At 41.0% G+C, this 22,552-nt stretch overlaps 1 protein-coding gene across 4 annotated transcripts in view; it reads left to right on the top strand.

The window, feature by feature from the left end:
- CTNNA2 (catenin alpha 2) overlaps nucleotides 1-22,552 on the top strand; it is a 775,924-nt gene that overhangs the window by 639,381 nt on the left and 113,991 nt on the right. The gene's annotated exons all lie outside the window — the stretch shown is intronic.

The raw sequence follows: 22,552 nt of genomic DNA, 5'->3' as shown, positions 1-22,552 counted from the left end.
GGCAAGGGGGAGTGTGTGGGATGGTGTTTCTGTCTCCTGATACATTTCCTCAAAAAGTTTAGTTTAGGTTAGTTTACCCACGTCAGTTTTTACTACCGTAACCCACACACCTCCTGGGTGTGGCGCTCTGTCCCAGCTAGTGGCGCTGAGACCACTTAGAGATTAATGAGTCTGCTACAGCCTCAGCTAAGGGCCACATGGCTTTTGGCTCATGCAGCAGAGACTCATGCACTAAGCTCCAGAGGCCCCAGGTTTGATCCCGGCGACCAGGGTCTGTCAGTGTTACACTATCACATCACTGTCCATAACTTCTTCCTCCCCCATTGGCTCTTCTTCCCAGTTTGTCAGCCTGGCAGCAGGGACCAGTGGCAGTGTGGAAGGAGGAAAGGCAGCCGTTAATGTGGCTCCATAGCAGCTGAAGTAGCTGGGTGGAATAATTGTAGAAACCCTGCCCCATGCTGGCTGACAAACTGGATGTGGGAAAGTCCAGCAGGGTTTGCACGAAAGCTGCAACCAGAGCTTGACTATTCTGAGTGCCACCACTTACTTGCTGTAATATTGTGACTTTAACGCTTATATTTTCAAAGTGTCCAGCACTTGCCTCCTTCCATTTGTTTCTCTTGGTCTCTTCATTTCATATGACTATTTTCAATGTGTTGCTTAATAAAGACACTTTGCCAATTTTCTAATCTCCAGCTGTGGACATCTAAGGGAGATACATCCTTTCTGAAGACAGGGAAAATGACTTTGCTGCTATTGTAGTTCTTCAAAGGTAGAATGTTCTAGAGAGTCTCACTTACTCATCTACTGCCCCATGCAAGAGCTGAAATGCAGGCTGCACTGAAAAATAATTGTCATTTGTGTCTATGATGACACACTCTAACCACAGCTGCAGATGTTGCTTGTGTTTCTTTAAAAGGGGGCAGTTTTCAGTGTGTTTTCAGCTTTACAGTTGGATTTGTTTAAAGCTGCCCGGGAAGCTAGTTTACCTTTTCATTTCTGTACAACTTATTTTTGGCTGGTTTTCTATTGAAATTTAGTAACACTACTATTTTTCAATTGATGGGCAATTTGAAATATCTTTCCAGTTGTGTATTTCAGATCTTCATGTGGTTAAGTTGAGTCAAATGTGAACATCACTCTGTCTTAACGCATATGATTTAGGATAGAAGCAAGGGGCTATAACTAGGAGCAAAGGGATAAAATTAAAGATGATAAATTAGGTTTGCTGCATAAAGGCATAGACAGGTAAGAGATGAGACAAACACTGAATGGTGCTATACAATACAGCACAAAGGCTGAGTGACGTATGGTCAATATAACTGGAATGTTTCATGGAATAAATATTTTGGAAGCTTTTTGGAAGAAAGGAAGAAGTAAACTTTCCATTCATTGTGTAGAAAGACATTTCATGCATAGAGTGGTATGGCAAAAGGTTCAAAGTTGGAGGAGGGAAGGCAATAAGGATGTTGGAGGGAACTGGAGGACTTACAGGAAAACAAGACGGCAAAAATATAAGGGACAGAATTCCCCATGCCTCGGAGGTCTTCCCTTAAAGTACTGATCAGACTATGGAATCTGACAAGACCACAGTTTAGGACAGTATGACTTCAGGCTAATAATGCACTTATTTATTTTTGTACTACTTGAGTGAGAAGATATTCCTTCATAAAAATACAGAGCATTATGAATATAAGCCACCAGGCCAGATGTCCAACACAGAAATTAAACACTTATCTAAAATCATTAAGATTAGCATTTCCTACCCCAGATTAACCACAAGCCTAGAAATCAAATAATGGTCAGGACAGCCACTGAAGACCTAATCCTGTTCAGCTTTTTACAAGAAGCAATGTCAAGTTTATCCAGACCACCAAGGCCACTGCCCTACAAACACTCAGCTGCTATTCTTCTAACTGCAACTGATTATCACACCCATAATTTATCCCTCCCAGGATGTACTTCTAAATCTGCAATGTCCTTATTTGAGTTGTGTTATGTCATTAGCATTATAAACTGCTGTGCAGATGACAAGTTCAAAAATTAAGGTAGATTATTGTAGCAGCAAAAGCTTCAGCAATACTATATATGCTTGATGCATGATGGCCAGGAAGGGCTCCCAGATTAAAAGATTGCCATGCCTAACCTACCTGTACACCTCATAAGTTAGGATCACTAGCAGCTGTATGAATGATTGCACAAATATCTGTGCTTGGGTATTTAAATGGGTAATTAAATCAGTAAGTTATAGAGGGATTGGATAGCTTAGGAGTTTACAGTGAAATATAGTTTGTTGCTTTCAATAACAATGAAAGTTGTTACCATCTGATGGCTGTCTGTAGGCTTTCGTGAAATGAGATGATCTCAGTCCAGTTTCAGTCCCAGCTTCCCACCGAACTTTCAAACTGTGTTGGATCCAAACCGTATAGGGCTTTACAAATGTAGATCACTGTCTGCACCTAGAAGTGAAAAAGAAGTCAGTGTAGCATTTGGAGCACCATTGTAATGTACTATCTCCAGTGAAATCCACTAAGCAAACAGGCTGCCATGTTCTACTCCAGCTATAATGTAGTAGTGGTCTTCATAGAATCATAGAATATCAGGGTTGGAAGGGACCTCAGGAGGTCATCTAGTCCAACCCCCTGCTCAAAGCAGGACCCATCCCCAACTAAATCATCCCAGCCAGGGCTTTGTCAAGCCTGACCTTAAAAATATCTAAGGAAGGAGATTCCACCACCTCCCTAGGTAACACATTCCAGTGCTTCACCACCCTCCTAGTGAAAAAGTTTTTCCTAATATCCAACCTAAACCTCCCCCACTGCAACTTGAGACCATTACTCCTTGTTCTGTCATCAGCTACCACTGAGAACAGTCTAGAGCCATCCTCTTTGAAACCCACTTTCAGGTAGTTGAAAGCAGCTATCAAATCCCCCCTCATTCTTCTCTTCTGCAGACTAAACAATCCCAGTTCCCTCAGCCTCTCCTCATAAGTCACGTGTTCCAGTCCCCTAATCATTTTTGTTGCCCTCCGCTGGACTCTTTCCAATTTTTCCACATCCTTCTTGTAGTGTGGGGCCCAAAACTGGACACAGTACTCCAGATGAGGCCTCACCAATGTCAGATAGAGGGGAACGATCATGTCCCTCGTTTTGCTGGCAATGCCCCTACATAAACATCCCAAAATGCCATTGGCCTTCTTGGCAACAAGGGCACACTGTTGACTCATATCCAGCTTCTCATCCACTGTAACCCCTAGGTCCTTTTCTTCAGAACTGCTGCCTAGCCATTCAGTCCCTAGTCTGTAGCGGTGCATGGGATTCTTCCATCCTAAGGGCAGGACTCTGCACTTGTCCTTGTTGAACCTCATCAGATTTCTTTTGGCCCAATCCTCTAATTTGTCTAGGTCCCTCTGTATCCTTTCCCTACCCTCCAGCGTATCTACCTCTCCTCCCAGTTTAGTGTCATCTGCAAACTTGCTGAGGGTGCAATCCACACCATCCTCCAGATCATTTATGAAGATATTGAACAAAACCGGCCCCAGGACCGACTCTTGGGGCACTCCACTTGATACCGCCTGCCAACTAGACATGGAGCCATTGATCACTACCCGTTGAGCCCGACAATCTAGCCAACTTATAGTCCATTCATCCACCCCATACTTTAACTTGCTGGCAAGTATACTGTGGGAGACCGTGTCAAAAGCTTTGCTAAAGTCAAGGAACAACACGTCCACCACTTTCCCCTCATGCACAGAGTGAGTTATCTCATCATAGAAGGTAATTAGATTAGTCAGGCATGACTTGCCCTTGGTGAATCCATGCTGACTGTTCCTGATCATTTTCCTCTCCTCTAAGCGCTTCAGAATGGATTCCTTGAGGACATGCTCCATGATTTTTCCAGGGACTGAGGTGAGGCTGACTGGCCTGTAGTTCCCAGGATCCTCCTTCTTCCCTTTTTTAAAGATGGGCACCTCATTAGCCTTTTTCCAGTCGTCTGGGACTTCCCCCGATCGCCATGAGTTTTCAAAGATAATGGCCAATGGCTCTGCAATCACATCCGCCAACTCCTTTAGCACTCTTGGATGCAGCTCATCCGGCCCCATGGACTTGTGCTCATCCAGCTTTTCTAAATAGTCCCGAACTACTTCTTTCTCCACAGAGGGCTGGTCACCTCCTCCCCATGCTGTGCTGCCCAGTGCAGTAGTCTGAGAGCTGACCTTGTTCGTGAAGACAGAGGCAAAAAAAGCATTGAGTACATTAGCTTTTTCCACATCCTCTGTCACTAGGTTGCCTCCCTCGTTCAGTAAGGGGCCCACACTTTCCTTGACTTTCTTCTTGTTGCTAACATACCTGAAGAAACCCTTCTTGTTACTCTTAACATCTCTTGCTAGCTGCAACTCCAGGTATGATTTGGCCTTCCTGATTTCACTCCTGCATGCCCGAGCAATATTTTTATACTCTTCCCTGGTCATTTGTCCAATCTTCCACTTCTTGTAAGCTTCTGTAGTATCTTCATGCAGAATGCATTTTAATAAATAAACCCTTTCTTTTAGAATGCTCCCAAAGATCTCCTCCACCTCCAGAATACTCACTCGTGGAGTCCGACAAGTCCTGATTCTCTCCCCATCCTTTTAATAGCTATATAGACCATTCAGGGGAACTGTGAGATGCCCTGGTCTCAAATGGCACTAATACACTGACAAAAGAAAACCAATTCTATAGTGCTTTCACTTCAGATGCAAATAGTACTATCCTTCCACTTGTCCCGATGTCTGGCCAAAATCAGCTTTAGCCTGCTAATTTTCATCCAGGGGCTGAACACAAGCAGGGCAGAGGTGATATGTGTGGGAAGAACGAAACATTAAGAATCTAGTAATCACCATCAAGTCACCCTTTACCAAGGGAGTCTGACTATGGATCATTAGATTGATTTGAGTTGTTTTGGACTCCTCATTATTACTGGAGCCTCAAATAGATGTGGTTGCAAAAAATACCTTATTCCATCTGAGAGTATCACGTCTTAACTGATGGTGATTGTGTACAAACAGTCAAGACCCACCAGACTAGATTACTTCAACTTTATTATATCTGGGTCTGAACACATGCATTTTAAAAAAGCTTTAGTTCGTCTACTCTGTGCCCATCTGTAAGCACTGTGTTGCAGGTAGGAGACACAGACCTGTAGCTGTCATCGCAACCAGGAGATCCTAAGTGAACCCAGAAGAATCATCAGACCCAAAGACATTGAAATTGTAGAGTCCAACAAACTTGAGAGCTCCATTAGCTGCTAAAAAGTGAATTAGGATGGGAAATTTGAACTTTTAACTTTTAGATTTGTGCACAGGGTGAATATTTGGCACTGTGAGCGTGATCCTGCTTCCATTTAATTCAATGGCAAAAATCCTCCTTCAGTGTATGGAGGATTGATTGGGCCCTAATCAGCACCCTTGCATACTTAAGCTGAGAGAGAAGTCTGGCACTGAATGGATGTGGAGACAGACATATCCTCTCACCCGCTAGATGTGATTTTTCCACTCTCGGAGTTGAGCATTATTAGCGAGAGTCATTGTGTGGAAACTTGTGACTGCCACTGTCTATGCTGTATTCCTAAAGACCTCTATGCAGAGCACTACATTTACACTAAACAAAGAACTTGAAAATATTAAATAAGGTAATGTACAGGACTGTGCATACTCCCATCAAAAAGTTTCCCAAATTTATTTCACAACCATAGTTTGAAACTACATTTCTTCAGAGAAGCAAAACACCCATTGCTTATTTAGGATTATGTACAGCACAGTATCTGGTTTCAGTATGAAGCCCTTTTGTGAGATATCAAATACTGCAGCACCAAAAAAAGGGTCTCAATTAATTTCTTAGTGTGAAAAATCACCATTTTGCTTGCTCAGATAACTTAAAAAAGAACTTCAATGGATTTTCTTCTAAGTTCCAAAAAAGTGTCACCTATGGGCTTAGACCAAGCATGAGAAATTTCAGCCCAGGGGCAGCTGTTTGAGAAAGTTATAAGTACTGAGAACAGAGATTTGGAATGAAAGTGCCCTCTCAACCTTAGTTATAGTATTACGGTAGAGTGGTTATAAAACTCTAAATAAAATTGTGTTTTGCTGATCCTGAAGTGGTTCTAAGACTTTAGAAGTTTAGAAAAAGTAATCTGCAAGCCACAGAGTGCCTTTAAAATAGATCATGTTTTAAAGCACTAACTACAGATGCCAAGTAGGACAAAGGTTCCCCCAATGCCTGTGTAGCCTGGCCCCGTATGAGATTGTTCAAGATAAGGGAAGCCTGCCTTGTGACTTTTTACACAACTTTGGGAAACTGGGCCTGAGGCTCCTTTGTGTGCTCTGCATTGTGTGTCAGTGTATGTTCACTTCAGGCCAGACCCACTCCGACAAACCAACGGGAACAAGGCTTTATTCCTTAAAGAACAAAGAACAGGATTGCGGTCTTGCAGTCTGGTCTCTGCTTGCCTGCTACATGCTTCCAGCTCAGTTAGTGCTGAGACCTCCTGCTGTGGAGGCAGAGGGTACATCCTGGCAGGACCCAGGAAGTTCTCCCAACATTCTGCATTTTGTAGTCCACAACTTGTAGTTCCCAGGGCTGGTGTTGAAGCCCAATGGACGTTGGACTACACCTATATTTGGTGCAATCACAAGAAATTTATCTATCATGTGGGAAATGCCCATTTGATCCTCACAGATGTTCAAGGACCTTCAGGCATAGGTGCCGGAATTAGGGGTGCTGGAAATGCTGCCGCACCCCTTGGCTTGAAGTGGATCCCATCATTTACAGGGTTTACAGTTTGGTTCAGTGACTCTCAACATCCCCACTATACAAATTGTTCCAGCACTCCTGCTTTCAGGAAGGTAAAATCCTCCCCAAGTTCCCTGTCATAGTGCCCTGACTAAAACTGAAACTGTTACCTGAGACCAAGTCTATTTTCTGCCTTTTTCATGGGAACATATCTACATTTTTGACCATTTTTGCTGTCATATCAAGTTAGAGAACATGTGTAATTTCTCGCTATGCTCATGTTCATAGTCTTTTTTGAGATTACTGTTTTCCAGACTGTTCCCTCAAATTAAGTGTGTCAATTATTGTTTATGTATTGAAGAACAAGAATCCTTTTTGTTCACAGACAAACCAGAAATGTGGAACAGTATATGTCTGCTGTTATGATTCAATAAGGGCACTGTATACTGTTCAGAGATTATGAACAAGGAAGCAAATTGCTACAAACTGCAGTCTTATGTAATGGTTCTAAAACAGTGTTTCTGTGCATGGGTGAAAAGCAGTATGTGGATGTTTTAAATGCAAAAGAACATTTGCTTTAACGCACCGTAAGACAGAAAATGAAGATCTTTTTTAATGAAAAGTGAAGTTTGAAAAGAATATTAATATGTAAAAATGTTCTAATAGGTGAGAATAATGGGAAATGAGTAAGAAGAACTGGAAATGATACCAAATGATGGTGATTATTATTTGGTGTGAAAAATTGAAGTCTAGCCAAGAAGAGAGGCAACTAACAGGAAAGTTTCAGAGGCAGTAACTCCAGCTGCAGACTCTGTACGTGGAGGTAGCTGGAATTGGTGAGTTGTATGTTTGAGTGTTTGCACACAGAGAACAAACAGTTTGCGTAGCTAGGCTGGAGAGCCTGAGTAAGCCCTTGTAGCTTTAGTCAGAGCCTTGCTAATGTCCCTGAAGCTCTGGCCCTTTGACCTTTGATCAACCCAGCTCTTTGAAGTCTGAGTGATTAATCACTCCCTGGTGGGGCAGAGGTGAGCTGAGCTAAGCAGGGAAGACTTGGTATAAAAAAAAAATCACTTTCTAGGCAAACTCGACAGTCAACAGTCGAAGAGAGGGTGCTAACAGGAGAGTTTTGGAGAGGGAGTGTGAGAGGCTCAGTATTATGTGTGTAAGCACAGTCAGGATGAGCTCCACCCTGACATCTGGTGGTGAGGTGTGGCAAGTTGTGGAAAAGAACTTCAGGGGCCGATATCATTTGCATAGGCACACCCACCCCGCCTAGAATGAGGCTATAGCTGCCCAAATGGTCACTTTGGCTGTTGTGGGATCCCCAGTGTCTCTGTTATTGGGGCAGGAAGAATAAATTGTTATTACCCTGATTATGGGAACTGTGCTTGGAACTGTACTTGGCCTTTTGTTATGATGGAGGGACTCACCATCAACTAAGTAGCACTCGCTAGGCAAGGGACATGGGTTCCAAAACTCTGTGAATTGAGAGAGGCTTGAGACAGGTATTAGTACCTAGTGGTGTGGGCCCCTTTGTGAGGGCCTGAAACACCAATTGAACCTCTGTCTCTCTCCACTGTGGAATGTCAGAGCTAATTTTGGGTCTATTAAGAGTCTTGCTACAGGTACTGTGCTTAATTCACTTTGGCCTTATGGTGCACCAGCACTAAGGCTCCCACTACTATGAGCTGAAGTCACTGGGAGCTGAAATCACTGAGCACTGTGTCAAGCAGTGGGGAGCCGGAAGATCTGGAGTGCAGTGGTGCTGTTTGTGGATAGGCTGGCGGAGCGTTTGTGAGACGGCGACGGAGCCGTTCGGAGCGGAGCCGTTCATGAGATGGCGAGCTGAGCTGTGCAGAGCGGAGCCGTTCGTGAGACAGCAGAGCAGAGCCGTTCGTGAGACGGCGGAGCGGAGCCCTGTGGGGCAGTCAGCTTCAGGTCACGTAAGGTGCCCCTTACCTCTTTCCACCCACACACAGGCACGTTTTTAGCCAGACTGGGGAGTAACACTCTGCAGATGAACTTTTGAACTCTGGGGCTGGACTTTTTGGACTTTGGGTGATTTGTGGATTGTCAAGAGACGTTTGGGTTCTGGGACTCAAGAACCCGAGGGAAAGGATGTGGCCCAATTTGCTGGGGTGGGTCTTTGCTCATGGTTTGGTTAATGAACACTAGTTGTGGTGTTTCCCCAATTCAATGCTGATGTCGTTTACCTCATGTTATTAAAGATTCTCTGCTACACCGAGACTCTGTGCTTGCGAGAGGGGACGTATTGCCTCTTTGAGGCAGCCAGGGGGTGTGTAAGATTTTCCCATGTCACTGAGTGGGGGCTCGAGCCAGTTTTGCATTTGCTTTGATGAGAGGGAACCCCTGTGTACTGAACCCGGCCCTTGCTGCTATCAACTTGGCCTGGCAGAAGGGTTACATATGTAATATCAAGATGACCCGTGATGGAATAGTGGTGGTGACTTTCAAAGAATGTGCCATGTTCTCTTTCCTACTTGAAGCCAGAAGGGATTTTCTGTGCAAGTGGGTGGCTGTGCTGGAGGAAAAGATTCTTGGATTGGACAAGTTGAGATGCTATTAAAAGTTAGAAAAACTGAGGAGTTCCTAGACAACCAGTTTAGGGAAACACCAGTACCACAGGTTGAAGGAAGAATGGAGCTGGCCACAAAGAAATCAGTGAGAGAGGAAGTCAGAGAGGAGACCTGACTGTTCGTAATCACCAGAAGCAAGACATAGTGACAGCAGTCAGTATGACTGGAGACAGATAAAGGTAGGCAGACTCTGGCCACCAAACAGTAGAAGAGAAGCAGGACAAATTACATAAAGCTGTAAATTTCAAAACCATAGCAGCTGCTCAACTTGAAAACTGTGGAAAATACCTCTCAAGCTCCAGTAGGACCAAGGGAAGGCAGCTAGGTACAGTATAGGTGTGAATGACAGCTCAGCTCAACTTGTAAGAAAATCAAGCTTACTAGCAAAGAGTTCTCCAAACATTAACAGTAAACAGAGGATCCTTGCTGGAGACTCAATACTCAGAAGAATGGAAAGAACATTCTGCAAGGGAGAGGCAGACAACTGGATGGTGTGCTGCCATCCTGGAGCCAAGACATGACACATCACTCTGAGATTAGAGAGAGTTCTGAAGTTGACAGGCAAGGATCCATTAGTGATGGTTCATACTGGCACACATGACACTGTGTCAGGGGATATCTCGCAGACAGATGATTTCAGGGAACTCGAGAGCATGCTAAAGAAGACTATCTAAGCCACTTTCTCTGAGATACTTTCTGTGCCTCAAGCAAAGGAACACAGAAAGCAAAAGATTCTGAAAATGAATCTATGGCTAGGTAGGTGATGGAGGGCGTTGGGTTTATGGAACATTGGTCTACCTTCTGTGGGGAAAGGGGGCTGTATAGCTTGGATAGCCTCTATCACGCTAGGAGGGGGACCAATATCCTTGGGGACCAGCTGGCTAGAGGAGTCAGGAGGGGATTAAACTAATAGCAAAAGGGGAGAGTAAAAAAGAGGGAAGATATGAGCACTCAGCATAAAATCAAGATACTGAGAACAAACTTAATCAGGGAACCAAAAGACATGAAGAGAAGAAATTATTGAATTGCCTGTATACCAATGGTATGAGCCTGGGTAATAAACACAAGGAATTGGATTTGCTTATTGATGAACACTAATTCAATCTAGTTGGTATTACTGAAACCTGGTGGGATGATTTGCACAATTGGAATGTTAAAATCAATGGTTATAACTTATTTAGGAAGGACTGAGTGGCAAAGAGGAGGGAGAGTGGCACTCTATGCAAAAAATGGCATTGCCTGTTCCCTAAGCACTGATAATTCGAAGGAAAATGATCTTAATGCTTATACATCAATGTCCTAATAGACAAAGCACAATGAGGTACTAGTTGGTGTCTGTTACAGACCACCAAATCACACTAGGGAACAGGATGACTGCCTTCTACGTACCTATCTGTAATGCGTAGGAAAAGAGGTTGCATGATCGAGGGGACTTCAATGTGAGTGACATATGCTGGAAGTCTCCTGCTACCAGTACTAAAACATCCTTGGAATTTTTAAACATAAGAGATGACAATTTCATGACTTGAAAAATGTTACAGCCGACACGGGAAGTTCTGTATTAGACCTCGTCCGAACAAATAAAGAGGAGCTGATCACGTAACTAAAAAATGATGGTAACTTAGGTGCAAGTGATCGAGTGGGACTGTAACCAGTGGGGTCCCACAGGATTTGGTTCCTGGCCCTACGCTAGTTAACGTTTTTTATTAATGACCTGGAAGAACACACAAAATCACCAATGATGAAGTTTTCAGATGACACACAAATTTGGGGAGTGGTAAATAACGAAGAGGACAGAACACTGATTCAGAGTGTTCTGGATCGCTTGGTAAACAGGGCTCAAGCAAACAATATATTTTAATATGACTAAATGCAAGTGTACACATATGGGAACAAAGAATGTAGACCATACTTACAGGATGGGGCACCCTTACCTGAGAAACCGTGACTCAGAAAAAGATTTCGGGGTCATGGTACATAAACAGCAGAAAATGAGTTCCTAGGGTGATACTGTGGCCAAAAAAAACTAACTGATCCTGAGATGCATAAACAGGGGAATCTCAAGGAGGAGTAGAAAGGTTATTTTACCTCCGTATTTGGCACTGGTGCAACCGCTGCTGGAATCCTGTGTTCAGTCCCAGTGCCTACAATTCAAAAAGGATGTTGATAAAGGGGTCAGAGAATAGCCACAAAATGAATAAAGGATTATAAAACATGCCTTATAGTGATAGACTCATAGAGATCAATTTATTTAGATTAACCAAGAGAAGGTTACGGGTGACTTGATTACAGTCTATCGGTACCTAAATGTGGAACAAATATTTAATAATGGTCTTCAGTCTAGCAAAGAAAGGTAAAATGTGATCCAATGGGTGGTAGTTGAAGCTAGACAAATTCAGTCTGGAAATAAAGTGAAATCTAAAGGAGAAATAACAGTATCTGCTACAAAAAGAAAAGGAGTACTTGTGGCACCTTAGAGACTAACCAGTTTATTTGAGCATGAGCTTTCGTGAGCTACAGCTCACTTCATCGGATGCATATGCTATGCATCCGATGAAGTGAGCTGTAGCTCACGAAAGCTCATGCTCAAATAAACTGGTTAGTCTCTAAGGTGCCACAAGTACTCCTTTTCTTTTTACGAATACAGACTAACACGGCTGTTACTCTGAAACCTGTCAGTATCTGCTACAGGCCACCATGATTAGACTACCCAACAAAATATTAATAATGGACTAATTTACAGAGTACTAGAAACCAAAACTAGAAACCATACTACCTGGATATCAATTGTTTAACTGATAATGCCAACCATTCAAAATCACAAAGTAGAGAGAACTGTAATAATTCATATCTGCATAGTCTGTCAGAAGGGGAGAACAGTGATGGAGGGGTAGTGTTGTATGTCCAAAGTCTTTACAATGCCAGTGAGCTATAAAAATCTAGAAATTCAGGACTAGTCTCAGCTCTGCCCACTGACTACCGTGTAACCTTGGACATGCCATGCAATTTCTCTGTGTCTCAGTTTACATATCTGTAAAATCACTGTAATAATACTTGCCTATCTCATAGACGTGCCATGCATGAGCTTTAATATTGATAAATCACTGGCAGGCTCATCTGAAAGCCATTATAGAAGTGTAAAATAATAACAACTTAGTTATGACAGCTGATATTGAGAATCCTAGTAGATTAATGTATGAATGACCTAAATAATTCATTTAAGCTGACCTTTCAGTGGAACACACCATCAGTCATTTTTCCATTTTTATATACTATCTGTTCTATTAAAAGTTGATCAAAATGAGCCTTATAAGGTTTGTTCATGTTCTTTCTGAACTCCTTACTTTAGCAGCCAGGTAAGAGTCCATCTTTTTTCTTTCTGGATTAGAGGGAAACTACCATGACACTGATTTCTGAGTGATGATATCTATTTTCATCTCAGAAAGTCACTATCAATCCTGAATGCACTCTTCCCAGCTGAAGATGCACACAGAGAATGAGATGGTGAAAAGCCAGAAACCAGTAAGAGAGTCTGGCATACAATGTGCAAATACGATTTTATCTTAAATTTTGATTTACCCCTTTCTTTGTTCCTTTTTTTGTGGAGAAGCTACCATCTCTTTTGCAAAGGATGGTCCAGGCCTTCTCATGTTTTGCTGTATTTTTAGTTTTGATGGAATCTTTGATGGAAGCTTTCCATGTCTTTTCTCATTTTTTGATGTGCTGATTTCTTAAAATACAGACATTCATTGTGTTCTATACATACCCAACCTTGGTAATTATCATCACAACTACTCATCATGTATATACATTAAAGTATAATATGAAAAATGCTATCCCAGTATTCTCTTGATGAATCTGGTCTATGGCTTCTTCCACAGTTTGATTTCACTTTTGCTAATGAATTTCTCTTTTACAGAATAATTCTTTCCAAGATCTTCAAAACAGGAGAGTGAGCTGCTTCTGCTTTTTTTTAGTGTTTAGTTGTTTTAAGCACCAATAATGCTTGATGCTACATATGCCACAGATAAAGGCCAAATCCTCAGCTAGTATATACTGGCATAATTCCATAGACTTCTGTGGAGGTCTGTTCATTTGTATCAGGTAAGGACCTTGTCCATGATTTCTACCGTGACTGAAATCAGTGGAGCGGCACTGATTCACAGCAACTGAGGATTTGGGGCACAGCCCTTGTCTCAACTAGCAGTCCAAAGTATTTCTTATTCATAAGAAGGGAAACGTTTGATTCCTGTCTGAGGGTTTATTAACTGTCTCCCCTCCCCCCACTCCACAGTCTCAGTTATCTTCATTTAACCTTCAGACTTGAAGAACATTACACTAGATTCAGTTATGTGCAAAGGGCTTGGGCCATTTAACAGCCAGTTGTATTGGTCAATCTATTGCATCCATTTTAGAAATCATTGGCTACCACCCCACATTTAGTAATTATATATTCAAATATAGATAAAACATGCAACATATCATCCAAGATCAAGTTATGTCAGTGTCACCCTGGTAAAGGGTTTGTCCCAGGCAGACCACTGCTATCTACTGGTTTTAGTTTTCTGCTCTTCCTTATAGCAAGAATTGCCCTTCCTGGTCTACCCAGCTTGCCCCACTTAACTTTGGACTATCAGGGATTTTGTTTTGTTTTTTCAGTGTCCCCAGCCACTGTGCAGCAAGCAGATAATGTGCCTGTAATGACCTTCTGCAGAAAACACACACTTTTTTCTTTAAATCAAAATCTGCCCCTTATAATACGCACCAGAAGGCCCAGTTGGAGTCTGCAATGTGAAGTCCCTAGGTGAAAACTCAAGAAAACAATGGCAGGAACCTCAGCTGGGCTGGTGAGAGATGATATTCACAGATTCACACCAGATGAAGATCTGGCCCCAACTGTGCAAAAGTGTTCCTCTTTCTAGTTTTCCCACTCAAACTAAAACAAGGAGATAATGTCCCATAGCCACCACTTATGGTCAGTTGTATTTTATCTGAACCTATTCCACATATGCAGTTATTTAAGATTCATGGAAAAGCCTGCAGTGCCTCTCAAAGATGTTCTCATTCTTTTTATGCTATTGAAAACTATTTTGGCATCAAACTGCTAAGACAGCAGCGAGCATCTTGGTTGGTTAAAGTAGTTAAATATCTCAGCTGTATTTGACAGGTTTCAGAGTAGCAGCCGTGTTAGTGTGTATTCGCAAAAAGAAAAGGAGTACTTGTGGCACCTTAGAGACTAAAAAATTTATTTGAGCATAAGCTTTGGTGAGCTACAGCTCACTTCATCGAATGCATCCAATGAAGTGAGCTGTAGCTCGCGAAAGCTTATGCTCAAATAAATTTGTTAGTCTCTAAGGTGCCACAAGTACTCCTTTTCTTTCAGCTATATTTATTATTCATGAAACCAAATAAGTTTCTATGAATTACTTGTCCTATAAATCAGGGCAAACAGTTATAATTGCAATAAATTAAGGGGTTAGTTTTAACATCAATATCATGCGAATGAAAATGGCTCCCACTGACTTCAAAGAGAGCCATGGAGGATGAAAGCCAGGAACTGCCTTAAGAATGTAAGGCTTCCCCCCTTTCGAAAAGTAGGAAAGCCAGAGAACTTTCATGGTACTAAGCCCTGTATTTGCTAATAAGTGTATGCAGGACTACACATGGTTTTTTCAGGGTACTCTTGTGTTTGGGACCAAAGCTTGACATATAAAAAACTCTGTAAAGAAATTGTGCTGAAATAGTGTCAACTAATATATTTTTATATCAAGATGAGTATCTGTCCCATGAGATTCTTTGTATTAAGTGGTTTTTTTGCTTGTACTACTTTATTTTATCTCAAAGAAAAAACAAACATGCACTTCTTTATCTTTTTGTTTTCCATTTATTTTGCTTAAAAGGGTGGTGAACATGTTATAGTCATGCCTACTGCTCTCTAAATCAGCCTAACAATGCCCGTAACTTAGGGACAGATCCCACAATCACTAATGCTTCTGAATACCTACACTCACATGAGTAGTCCAATTGACTTTTAAGTGAATAACTGTTATGATTCCAGGATAAGTTGTACTTTGAACCCTCACTCGGTCCTTCTGAGGGCAACCTGCAAAGTGACAGAACCTTTGCTTGCACTTCTCCCAGCATGGAATCCTTTGATTCATCCCAATTTTAGATTGGGTCACCAGGTTACAGCACCCCTTTTTACCAGCCAGGTTTCCTTAGCAGGTCCAACTGGGTTTGGTGCCTGCCAGATATGTGAACAGTGTGAAAATATAGTTATTCTGGACAGCCCCTTCAAAACAAAATAGTATTTATTTATCCATAAGTACCTAACAAACAGAGAGGAAAAGGATTAAAACAACTAAGAGGCTTGTATGCATATTGTCTTACCTTAGACAGGTCTAACATATCCCAGACACCCCAACATCTGGGGGTGGAGGGACACTGTCTCTTTCTAACACCTCTCAGCTTCAGGACTGTGGTGCTTAACCCTTCCAAATTTCTTTGTTTAATTGTTTCCATTTGGATTTCCTCCCTGCCTGCCCCCCTTGTTGATAAGAAGGTGATGGGGATAAACACAAACAGCCTATTCATCTGAATGTGGTGGGAATACCTTGAAAGGATCTGACATCTGCATTGTTAAATATCAGTGACTGGGGTATCTACAACCGTTATCTGCCTTCTTATACATGTGTAAAACCACCCCGGACTCTTTGACCCCTTATAGCAGACAGCATTACAGTAATCAAATGAACAAAAGTACTCATCATATAAATTAAAAAAAAACATATCTCCCACATTGTTCACAATAATTATTTGTGAAATCTAGACCCTAGTGAAGATTATGAATGATTTAAATGCCAATCAAGCATAAGAACATAAGAATGGCCTTACTGGGTCAGACCAAAGTCCATCTAGCCCAGTATCCTGTCTTCCAACAGTGGCCAATACCAGGTGCCCCAGAGGGAATGAACAGAACAGATAATTACCAAGTGATTCATCCTGAAGTGGCGCCAAAACACTTAAATATGTGCTTAATCCCATTGTGCTGAGTGATATTATGGGAGTACTCACATGCTTAAAGTTAAGTACAGTATGTGCTTAAATGCTTTTCTGGATTAGAGTTTGATTGATTCATCATATTCACCTCCTTCCCTTACTTAATATAGCCCGGTGAGTGCTTTAGTTGCTTAAGCCTGTTTACAAATGGTTACACTTGGCCTCTCAAACTCTTTGCTCAAATTTTGTCTTCAATTAAAAAGAAGAAAACAAATTACTTATACAATTAAACAATAATGGTATGTTTTACAGAAGTTATTTTAGTGAGGAGGTTGAAATACAGATTTTTACTTGCCATAAATGTTCTCTATATCTTTTCCAGCTCAAGTTTTGTTATTCTTTTCATTGTCTCTGCTTTCCCTTTTTCTCACATGTATAATAAATAAAGCAAGCTCCTATGTGTACTTTCCCATATCCTATATTGTAATTATGGCATTTTTGTTGTTCTAATATTGATTTGAAAAACCCATCTGTGTTCCTGTGTATAAAGTAATGGAAATCTGAATCTTGCAAGAGGGAGTTATTTAGTCTTTATTGAGATGATTTATAGAGAGCTTTCAAAACAGAAAAATAAAGGACAAATAAAATGCCATGATCAGAAATTCTATCTTTGCTATCTCTATCAGAATAAGAAAAGTTTATTATAAACTTAGCACTATATATTTTTTTACTTTTACTGGTCAATCCTGCAGAAGAACTTGTGACCAAAGTGCTATTAATGTTTAGTGCTTTTACAGAATTCTGAAGATGTGTCATACTCAAATACTCATTATTATTATTGCATTATGTTCTTTTCATTGTCTACTGAAGACAGTCCTTTGTTCTATAGTAAGAAACATAGGACAACATTTTCCTCTCAGACCCCAGGATGATCTTAACTCTGTATACGGAGCTCTTATTGATCCCACACATTTCAAGAGAGAAGAATATTGGAGTCAACACTTGCCATGAGAGGAGAATTATTTTAGGGGAGCATTTACTACAGAGATCTAATGTGTCTCTTGAATGAGATCCTATCTCTCTCCTATTTTAAATACCTTGGGATAGATTCTCCACAGTGCTGTGTCCACTTTGTGTCACACTACTAGTGTAACCTGACTGTAAAGTTAATTCACAGGTCTGGTGTAGAGGCTCTGATGCCCACATATCCTTCCTGCTGCCAGCATGCCATGGAAAAAGGACACAGCTGGAGGAAAGGGGATGTGGTCACACACCCTGATTTTAGGCCAATTCTTGGCTACATTTTCAACTGTGATGGTTGTTAGAATCCAGCATACATTAGTGAAGCCCTTGTATTACTTTCATCTGGGGGAATGGCCTGCACAGAGCACTACTAGGATCAAGGCAATGTGGAGAAGAGCTTTGGACGACCTTTGCAGATGATTCTCTGATGTGTACTTGGTGCACTTTACAGGTCAGAACTCTGATAACCACCAGTGGTTCCATGCAGTGAGATCAGTCTGAGTCGGTGTGAACTGAACTGGTTTAGCAAAACTCTAGCCTCTTCAAATCCTCTGGCTATTCCATACATAAGTATTAGCTTTACTGGTCTCTACAGACATTGCAACTGGTAACCTAGCCTATCTGGCCTACCTTCTTAAATAAATACCCATGCAATTTACCCTGATGAAATATCTTCATAGCTTTCAAGAGGAGTATTAGCAAAACTTTGATGCTGGCAGTACCTGCTTAAGGTTTTTGGTTGGATTATCTCAGATCTGGTCTTTCTGGTTTCCCAGGCTTACTTCATGCCTCTGGTTGTCTTTGTAAATAGTCCCTTGAACTTAAAACATGTCAAAGTTATCTTTGGTTAGAATTGATCAAGTGATATAATTTCACCTTTTATTTAGTCCCCCATGCTTTTTCATGCTCAGCAATTTCTGGGTATAATGAACAAGCTTCTGGCTAATTCAAGCTTCTTTGGTAACTCCAGTACGGTAATCAACAGAGGAATGAATCCAAACCTTCTGGTCTAGTAAAGTCTCTTTCTTAAAAGAAAAATGCTATCCCTTCACCACTGCAGATACTCACACCTTTAGGAAGGCAGGCACTACTGGGAGATAGATATAGATCTTAAGGGATGGACAGGAAAATGTTGGCTAAAGTTTAATTGCTTGTGTTCATCTCTGTCTATCCAGAGACTCTTTTGAGACCTTCAGATCATTCTTTTTTCTTTAAAACAAAACTACTTATCTGGAAGAACATTGGTAGAGCTCTCCACAGTCTGAAGGAAGCTTGAAATGATCATTATTTGGAGCAGCACTTAATCTGGGGTATTTTCCCATTTCCAATTTTTATTGATTTATTTTCTATTCCAAAATGATTTTCTTCTACACGCCAGCTCTGGGCTGTACTAGCAAAGCTGCTGAGCTAGACATTGTGTCTGTGTAGCTTTGACTAATTATTACTAAGCATCAGAGTGACATGTATTTTTTCATAACAACATGAATCTGAGTAGTGTATAATATGTCTGAAAATCTCAAACTCTCTGGTAATGTATGATTATTGATTGATAAGTATATTTGTATCGAGTACTGTGTGATTGACATAAAGCTGAACCATGGCGGGACAGCACAGCAGAATGTCAGTTTAAGGGAAGATGGGTAGAAATTTTCAAACATTAGATAGTTCATTGAATTATTTTGGCAATAGCAGACACTAAGCTAAATGCTAAGAGAATAGTCTTGGTACTAAAGGATAAAGCATGTGGGTAGCGGATGAAAGCAGTAGTGCCTTTTGTGTTGGTAATAGGTGACGCCATTCTGAAGACAGCCACTCTGAAGTGAAGTCATAGCAGCTGGATGTAAAGTTCTTCACACGCACACAAAACAAATGCATACATTGGATGTTAGATCACAAAACCACATTAATGCATCATTAAAGTTTTGATTTATGCCAACCAAATCAAAGATATGCGGTGTTAAACGGCAGTTTCTTTGAGCAGAAATTTTTGACGTGCATTTTCTTTAGACACAGTTCTCCCTGAAGGACTCAATTTCTGTATTTTTCTTTCCTTATTTATTACTAAGCATGTTTGTGAACTACCATCATCTGACCTTTATCAAAGGGTATTTATTTGTGCTGTGGGAACTAATCCTATGAGGCCTTGAATACCCTCCCATTGACTCAACACCTTGCAAGATTGGGCCCTTCAAAATGGGACTATCTACTGGTACTAGGTGTCAAGATCCCTCATTTATTATCCTGATTCTCCTACCCCTTATAAAAATATACCACAGTATTTTAATATAATATTTCTAACCCCCATATTTTACAGCAGTGCTACTGCCATGCTTTGGGCAATTACTCTCAAACACTATATATTATTATCAGGTCCTGCTTTATGGTGTTGCCTCAAGCTAATCATTTAGATTGGTATTCTCAAAAAGACCATAAGGGAGTTAGATTCCCATTTAATTTTAACTCCGTTAGGTTCCTTTGGAAATCCCAGCCTAACGCTCGCTCCGTTAGGTTTACCATCTGGACAATGAGAACAATAGCTACCTTACAGGCTGTTGATTTGTATAAATTGGTTTGAGATTCTTGGGTCTTACATTCTGTTGTTAACAGTGGGTGAAAGACCCAAAATATTTCTGTTGCTACAGAAAATGACCATGAAGTTTGCAGTTTTGCGGATAGAAGCTAAACTGCCCCACGCAACCAACACCCCTTCTCCATCCCTGTAATTTGCTAAATGTATCTATGAAGAGAAAGAATGCACCATCAGATATTTATGTGTGCAGTGTTGTTGTACCTGTGTTGGTCCCAGGATATGACAGATGAGGCAGGTGGAGTAATATTTTCTATTGGACCAACTTCTGTTGATGGAAAGAGACATGCTGTCAAGCTACACAACTTCTTCAGGTACTGAAGAAGAACTCTGTGTAGTTCAAAACTTGTCTCTTTCACCAACAGAAGTTGGTTCAATAAAAGACATTTCCTCCCCGACATTGTCTCTCCCCCCAGATATTTATGAGATTTATTGTTGCCTGCTTCCTTTTTGTCAGTATTTTTTTTATTTTCTGAAATAAAAGACAGTCCCCCAGAGAGGAGACGTAAGACATCGTGGTTAACATGTTCTCTAAAAATTTGACCAGTTAATTGTATGTTATTCACTTTGTCATAGTGGACTTGAGATTTGTGCATGTTAAAGAAGAAAATTTGTTGATAGCAGCAGAAGTGCTACCAATGCTTATTACTGGAAGTTGATGACCTTAGTTAATTTTAAAATGGCCTTTATGCCAGCAGGCAAATGCAGAGAAAAAAGCCCTTAGTCCTCACAAATCTTTGCAAATTGTTCTCTACTTTGATAGCATAATAAATATTAAGGTTGTGTCGGCCTGGGATTTTTTAAATTGACTTTTCCACAGGTTTTTGTGCTAAAGTAACAGGTTGCTCAAAAGTGGATTGGAAAAAATGAACAGTTTGTTTGTAATTATTTAAAAAATAAATAAATATGGGGCTCAATTCTCAACTGTGCTCAGTAAATGCTAGACATCATTTATGGAGGGAGCCAATGAGAAGCTGTTTACAGCTACCAGTCTTGGTGTCTTTTCCACACTGGCCTTGGCCCCAGCATAATTTAAGCAGCCTAGGAGCTACTCTGAACTACACTGGTTGGTGATGGTTCCAATGGGCTAATAACCAACCCGGAGATCAGCAGAACCCAGCAACATTCTGGCTATGCCTCCATCTTCCCAACCATATCCCCTCCATTGGAGATCAGGTATAGAGGGCACTGATGTAGAAGCTAGTTATACCTACCTTTTGCCTCACAGAGATTCCTCCACACTACGCAATACCTAGCTGGCTAGTTATATCAGCCAAGCAGCCCCTATGCACCACTGGAGAGGCGAAAAGGGGCAGGGTGGGGCCCAACGGTCTGGTATGTTGTCACATCAGTGTCCCAAGAATAGCCTTCTTATAAATGTCTGCCAGGTGGATTGTGCAGCAAACCTGGCCTGTCACTGTCTTATGTCCTGCTTTGCCACTGTCCCTGAGACAACACCTGTTATATTTTGTTCATCCTATGCCTAAGAGGCTTGGTTCCAAAAGTCTTTTTGCTGTATGCAGCAGGGAGTCACAAGGTTGTTACTGTCTTATGCAACTATGAGCTGGGGTTAGATGTGAGCACAAGTAAGATTAAACACGAGTAAACGTGAGCACAAATCAGATTGGTAGTATTTTATACCCATTTTTTGCATTCATCTTGCACAGGAGTAAAAGACTACACAAAACACCAGACAACGGAGGCTCTATCTTCTTCAGCCCTTGGAAACCAGAGGCATTTTAGCCACTGCAAAGTAGAGACAATACATTCAAAATAAACATCAAGGATTGCCTCTGCTGAGGGCCAGCATTTCTGGAAATAGAAGATTCTATTCCAGCCATTTCTACTTGAAGAGCAGCTCAGTGAGGGCCATTGAGTGATTCTTTTAACTGATCGAATGTTTTTTAAATATTCTGAAACCTATGAAAGGGGAAATGTTATTACTCCTTTTTTTCGTTCTAGCTTCTCTTCCTTTCCAACGTGTATTTATCATAGTTATGTGGCCTTTTTTGGCAGTCTAGCACATGTGTAATCCCAATTTGCACAGTGTTCCCTGAATAGAAAATGACTCGCATCCCATGGAAATTGCCAATGCTTTTGGAATATGTCTGGAGACCAAAGGTCAGAATCTGGTCATAGTTACACTGCTGCAAATCCAGAGTAATGTCAGTGACTTCAGCAGAGGCGATCTGCAATTGCCATCAGTGAGATTGAGTGCAGTGGCTGGTCCTACTTTGTGTTTGCCATGATTCTTCAAAATAGAATTCTTCTTAGCCAGAGTTAGTTTGTCAATGATTATAATGAATTAAATTTATTTTAGTCCGTACAGATGAAATTAACATTTTTCAGAGGTCATATGAATTTAAACAGAACAATCAGTCACAGTATCCACATTTTAAACCATTCCATAGAACTGGTCAAAAATATCCATCAAAATTTTATTGGTAGGTTTTTTGTCACAATTTCTGCAGGTAATATCCTTTTGTTTTGTTTTTTATTTTCAGTTGCTGAAAACTGAAAAATCTTTCGTTTTCAATATTAGAATGAGAACCTGAACAATTTCAAAGAACATTTTC

The sequence above is a fragment of the Chelonia mydas genome, chromosome 4 (genome assembly GCF_015237465.2).
Source record: "Chelonia mydas isolate rCheMyd1 chromosome 4, rCheMyd1.pri.v2, whole genome shotgun sequence".
NCBI classification, from domain to species: Eukaryota; Metazoa; Chordata; order Testudines; family Cheloniidae; genus Chelonia; species Chelonia mydas.
The sequence above is the reverse complement of the archived record's forward strand: the minus strand, read 5'-3'. Positions and strand labels throughout refer to the sequence as shown.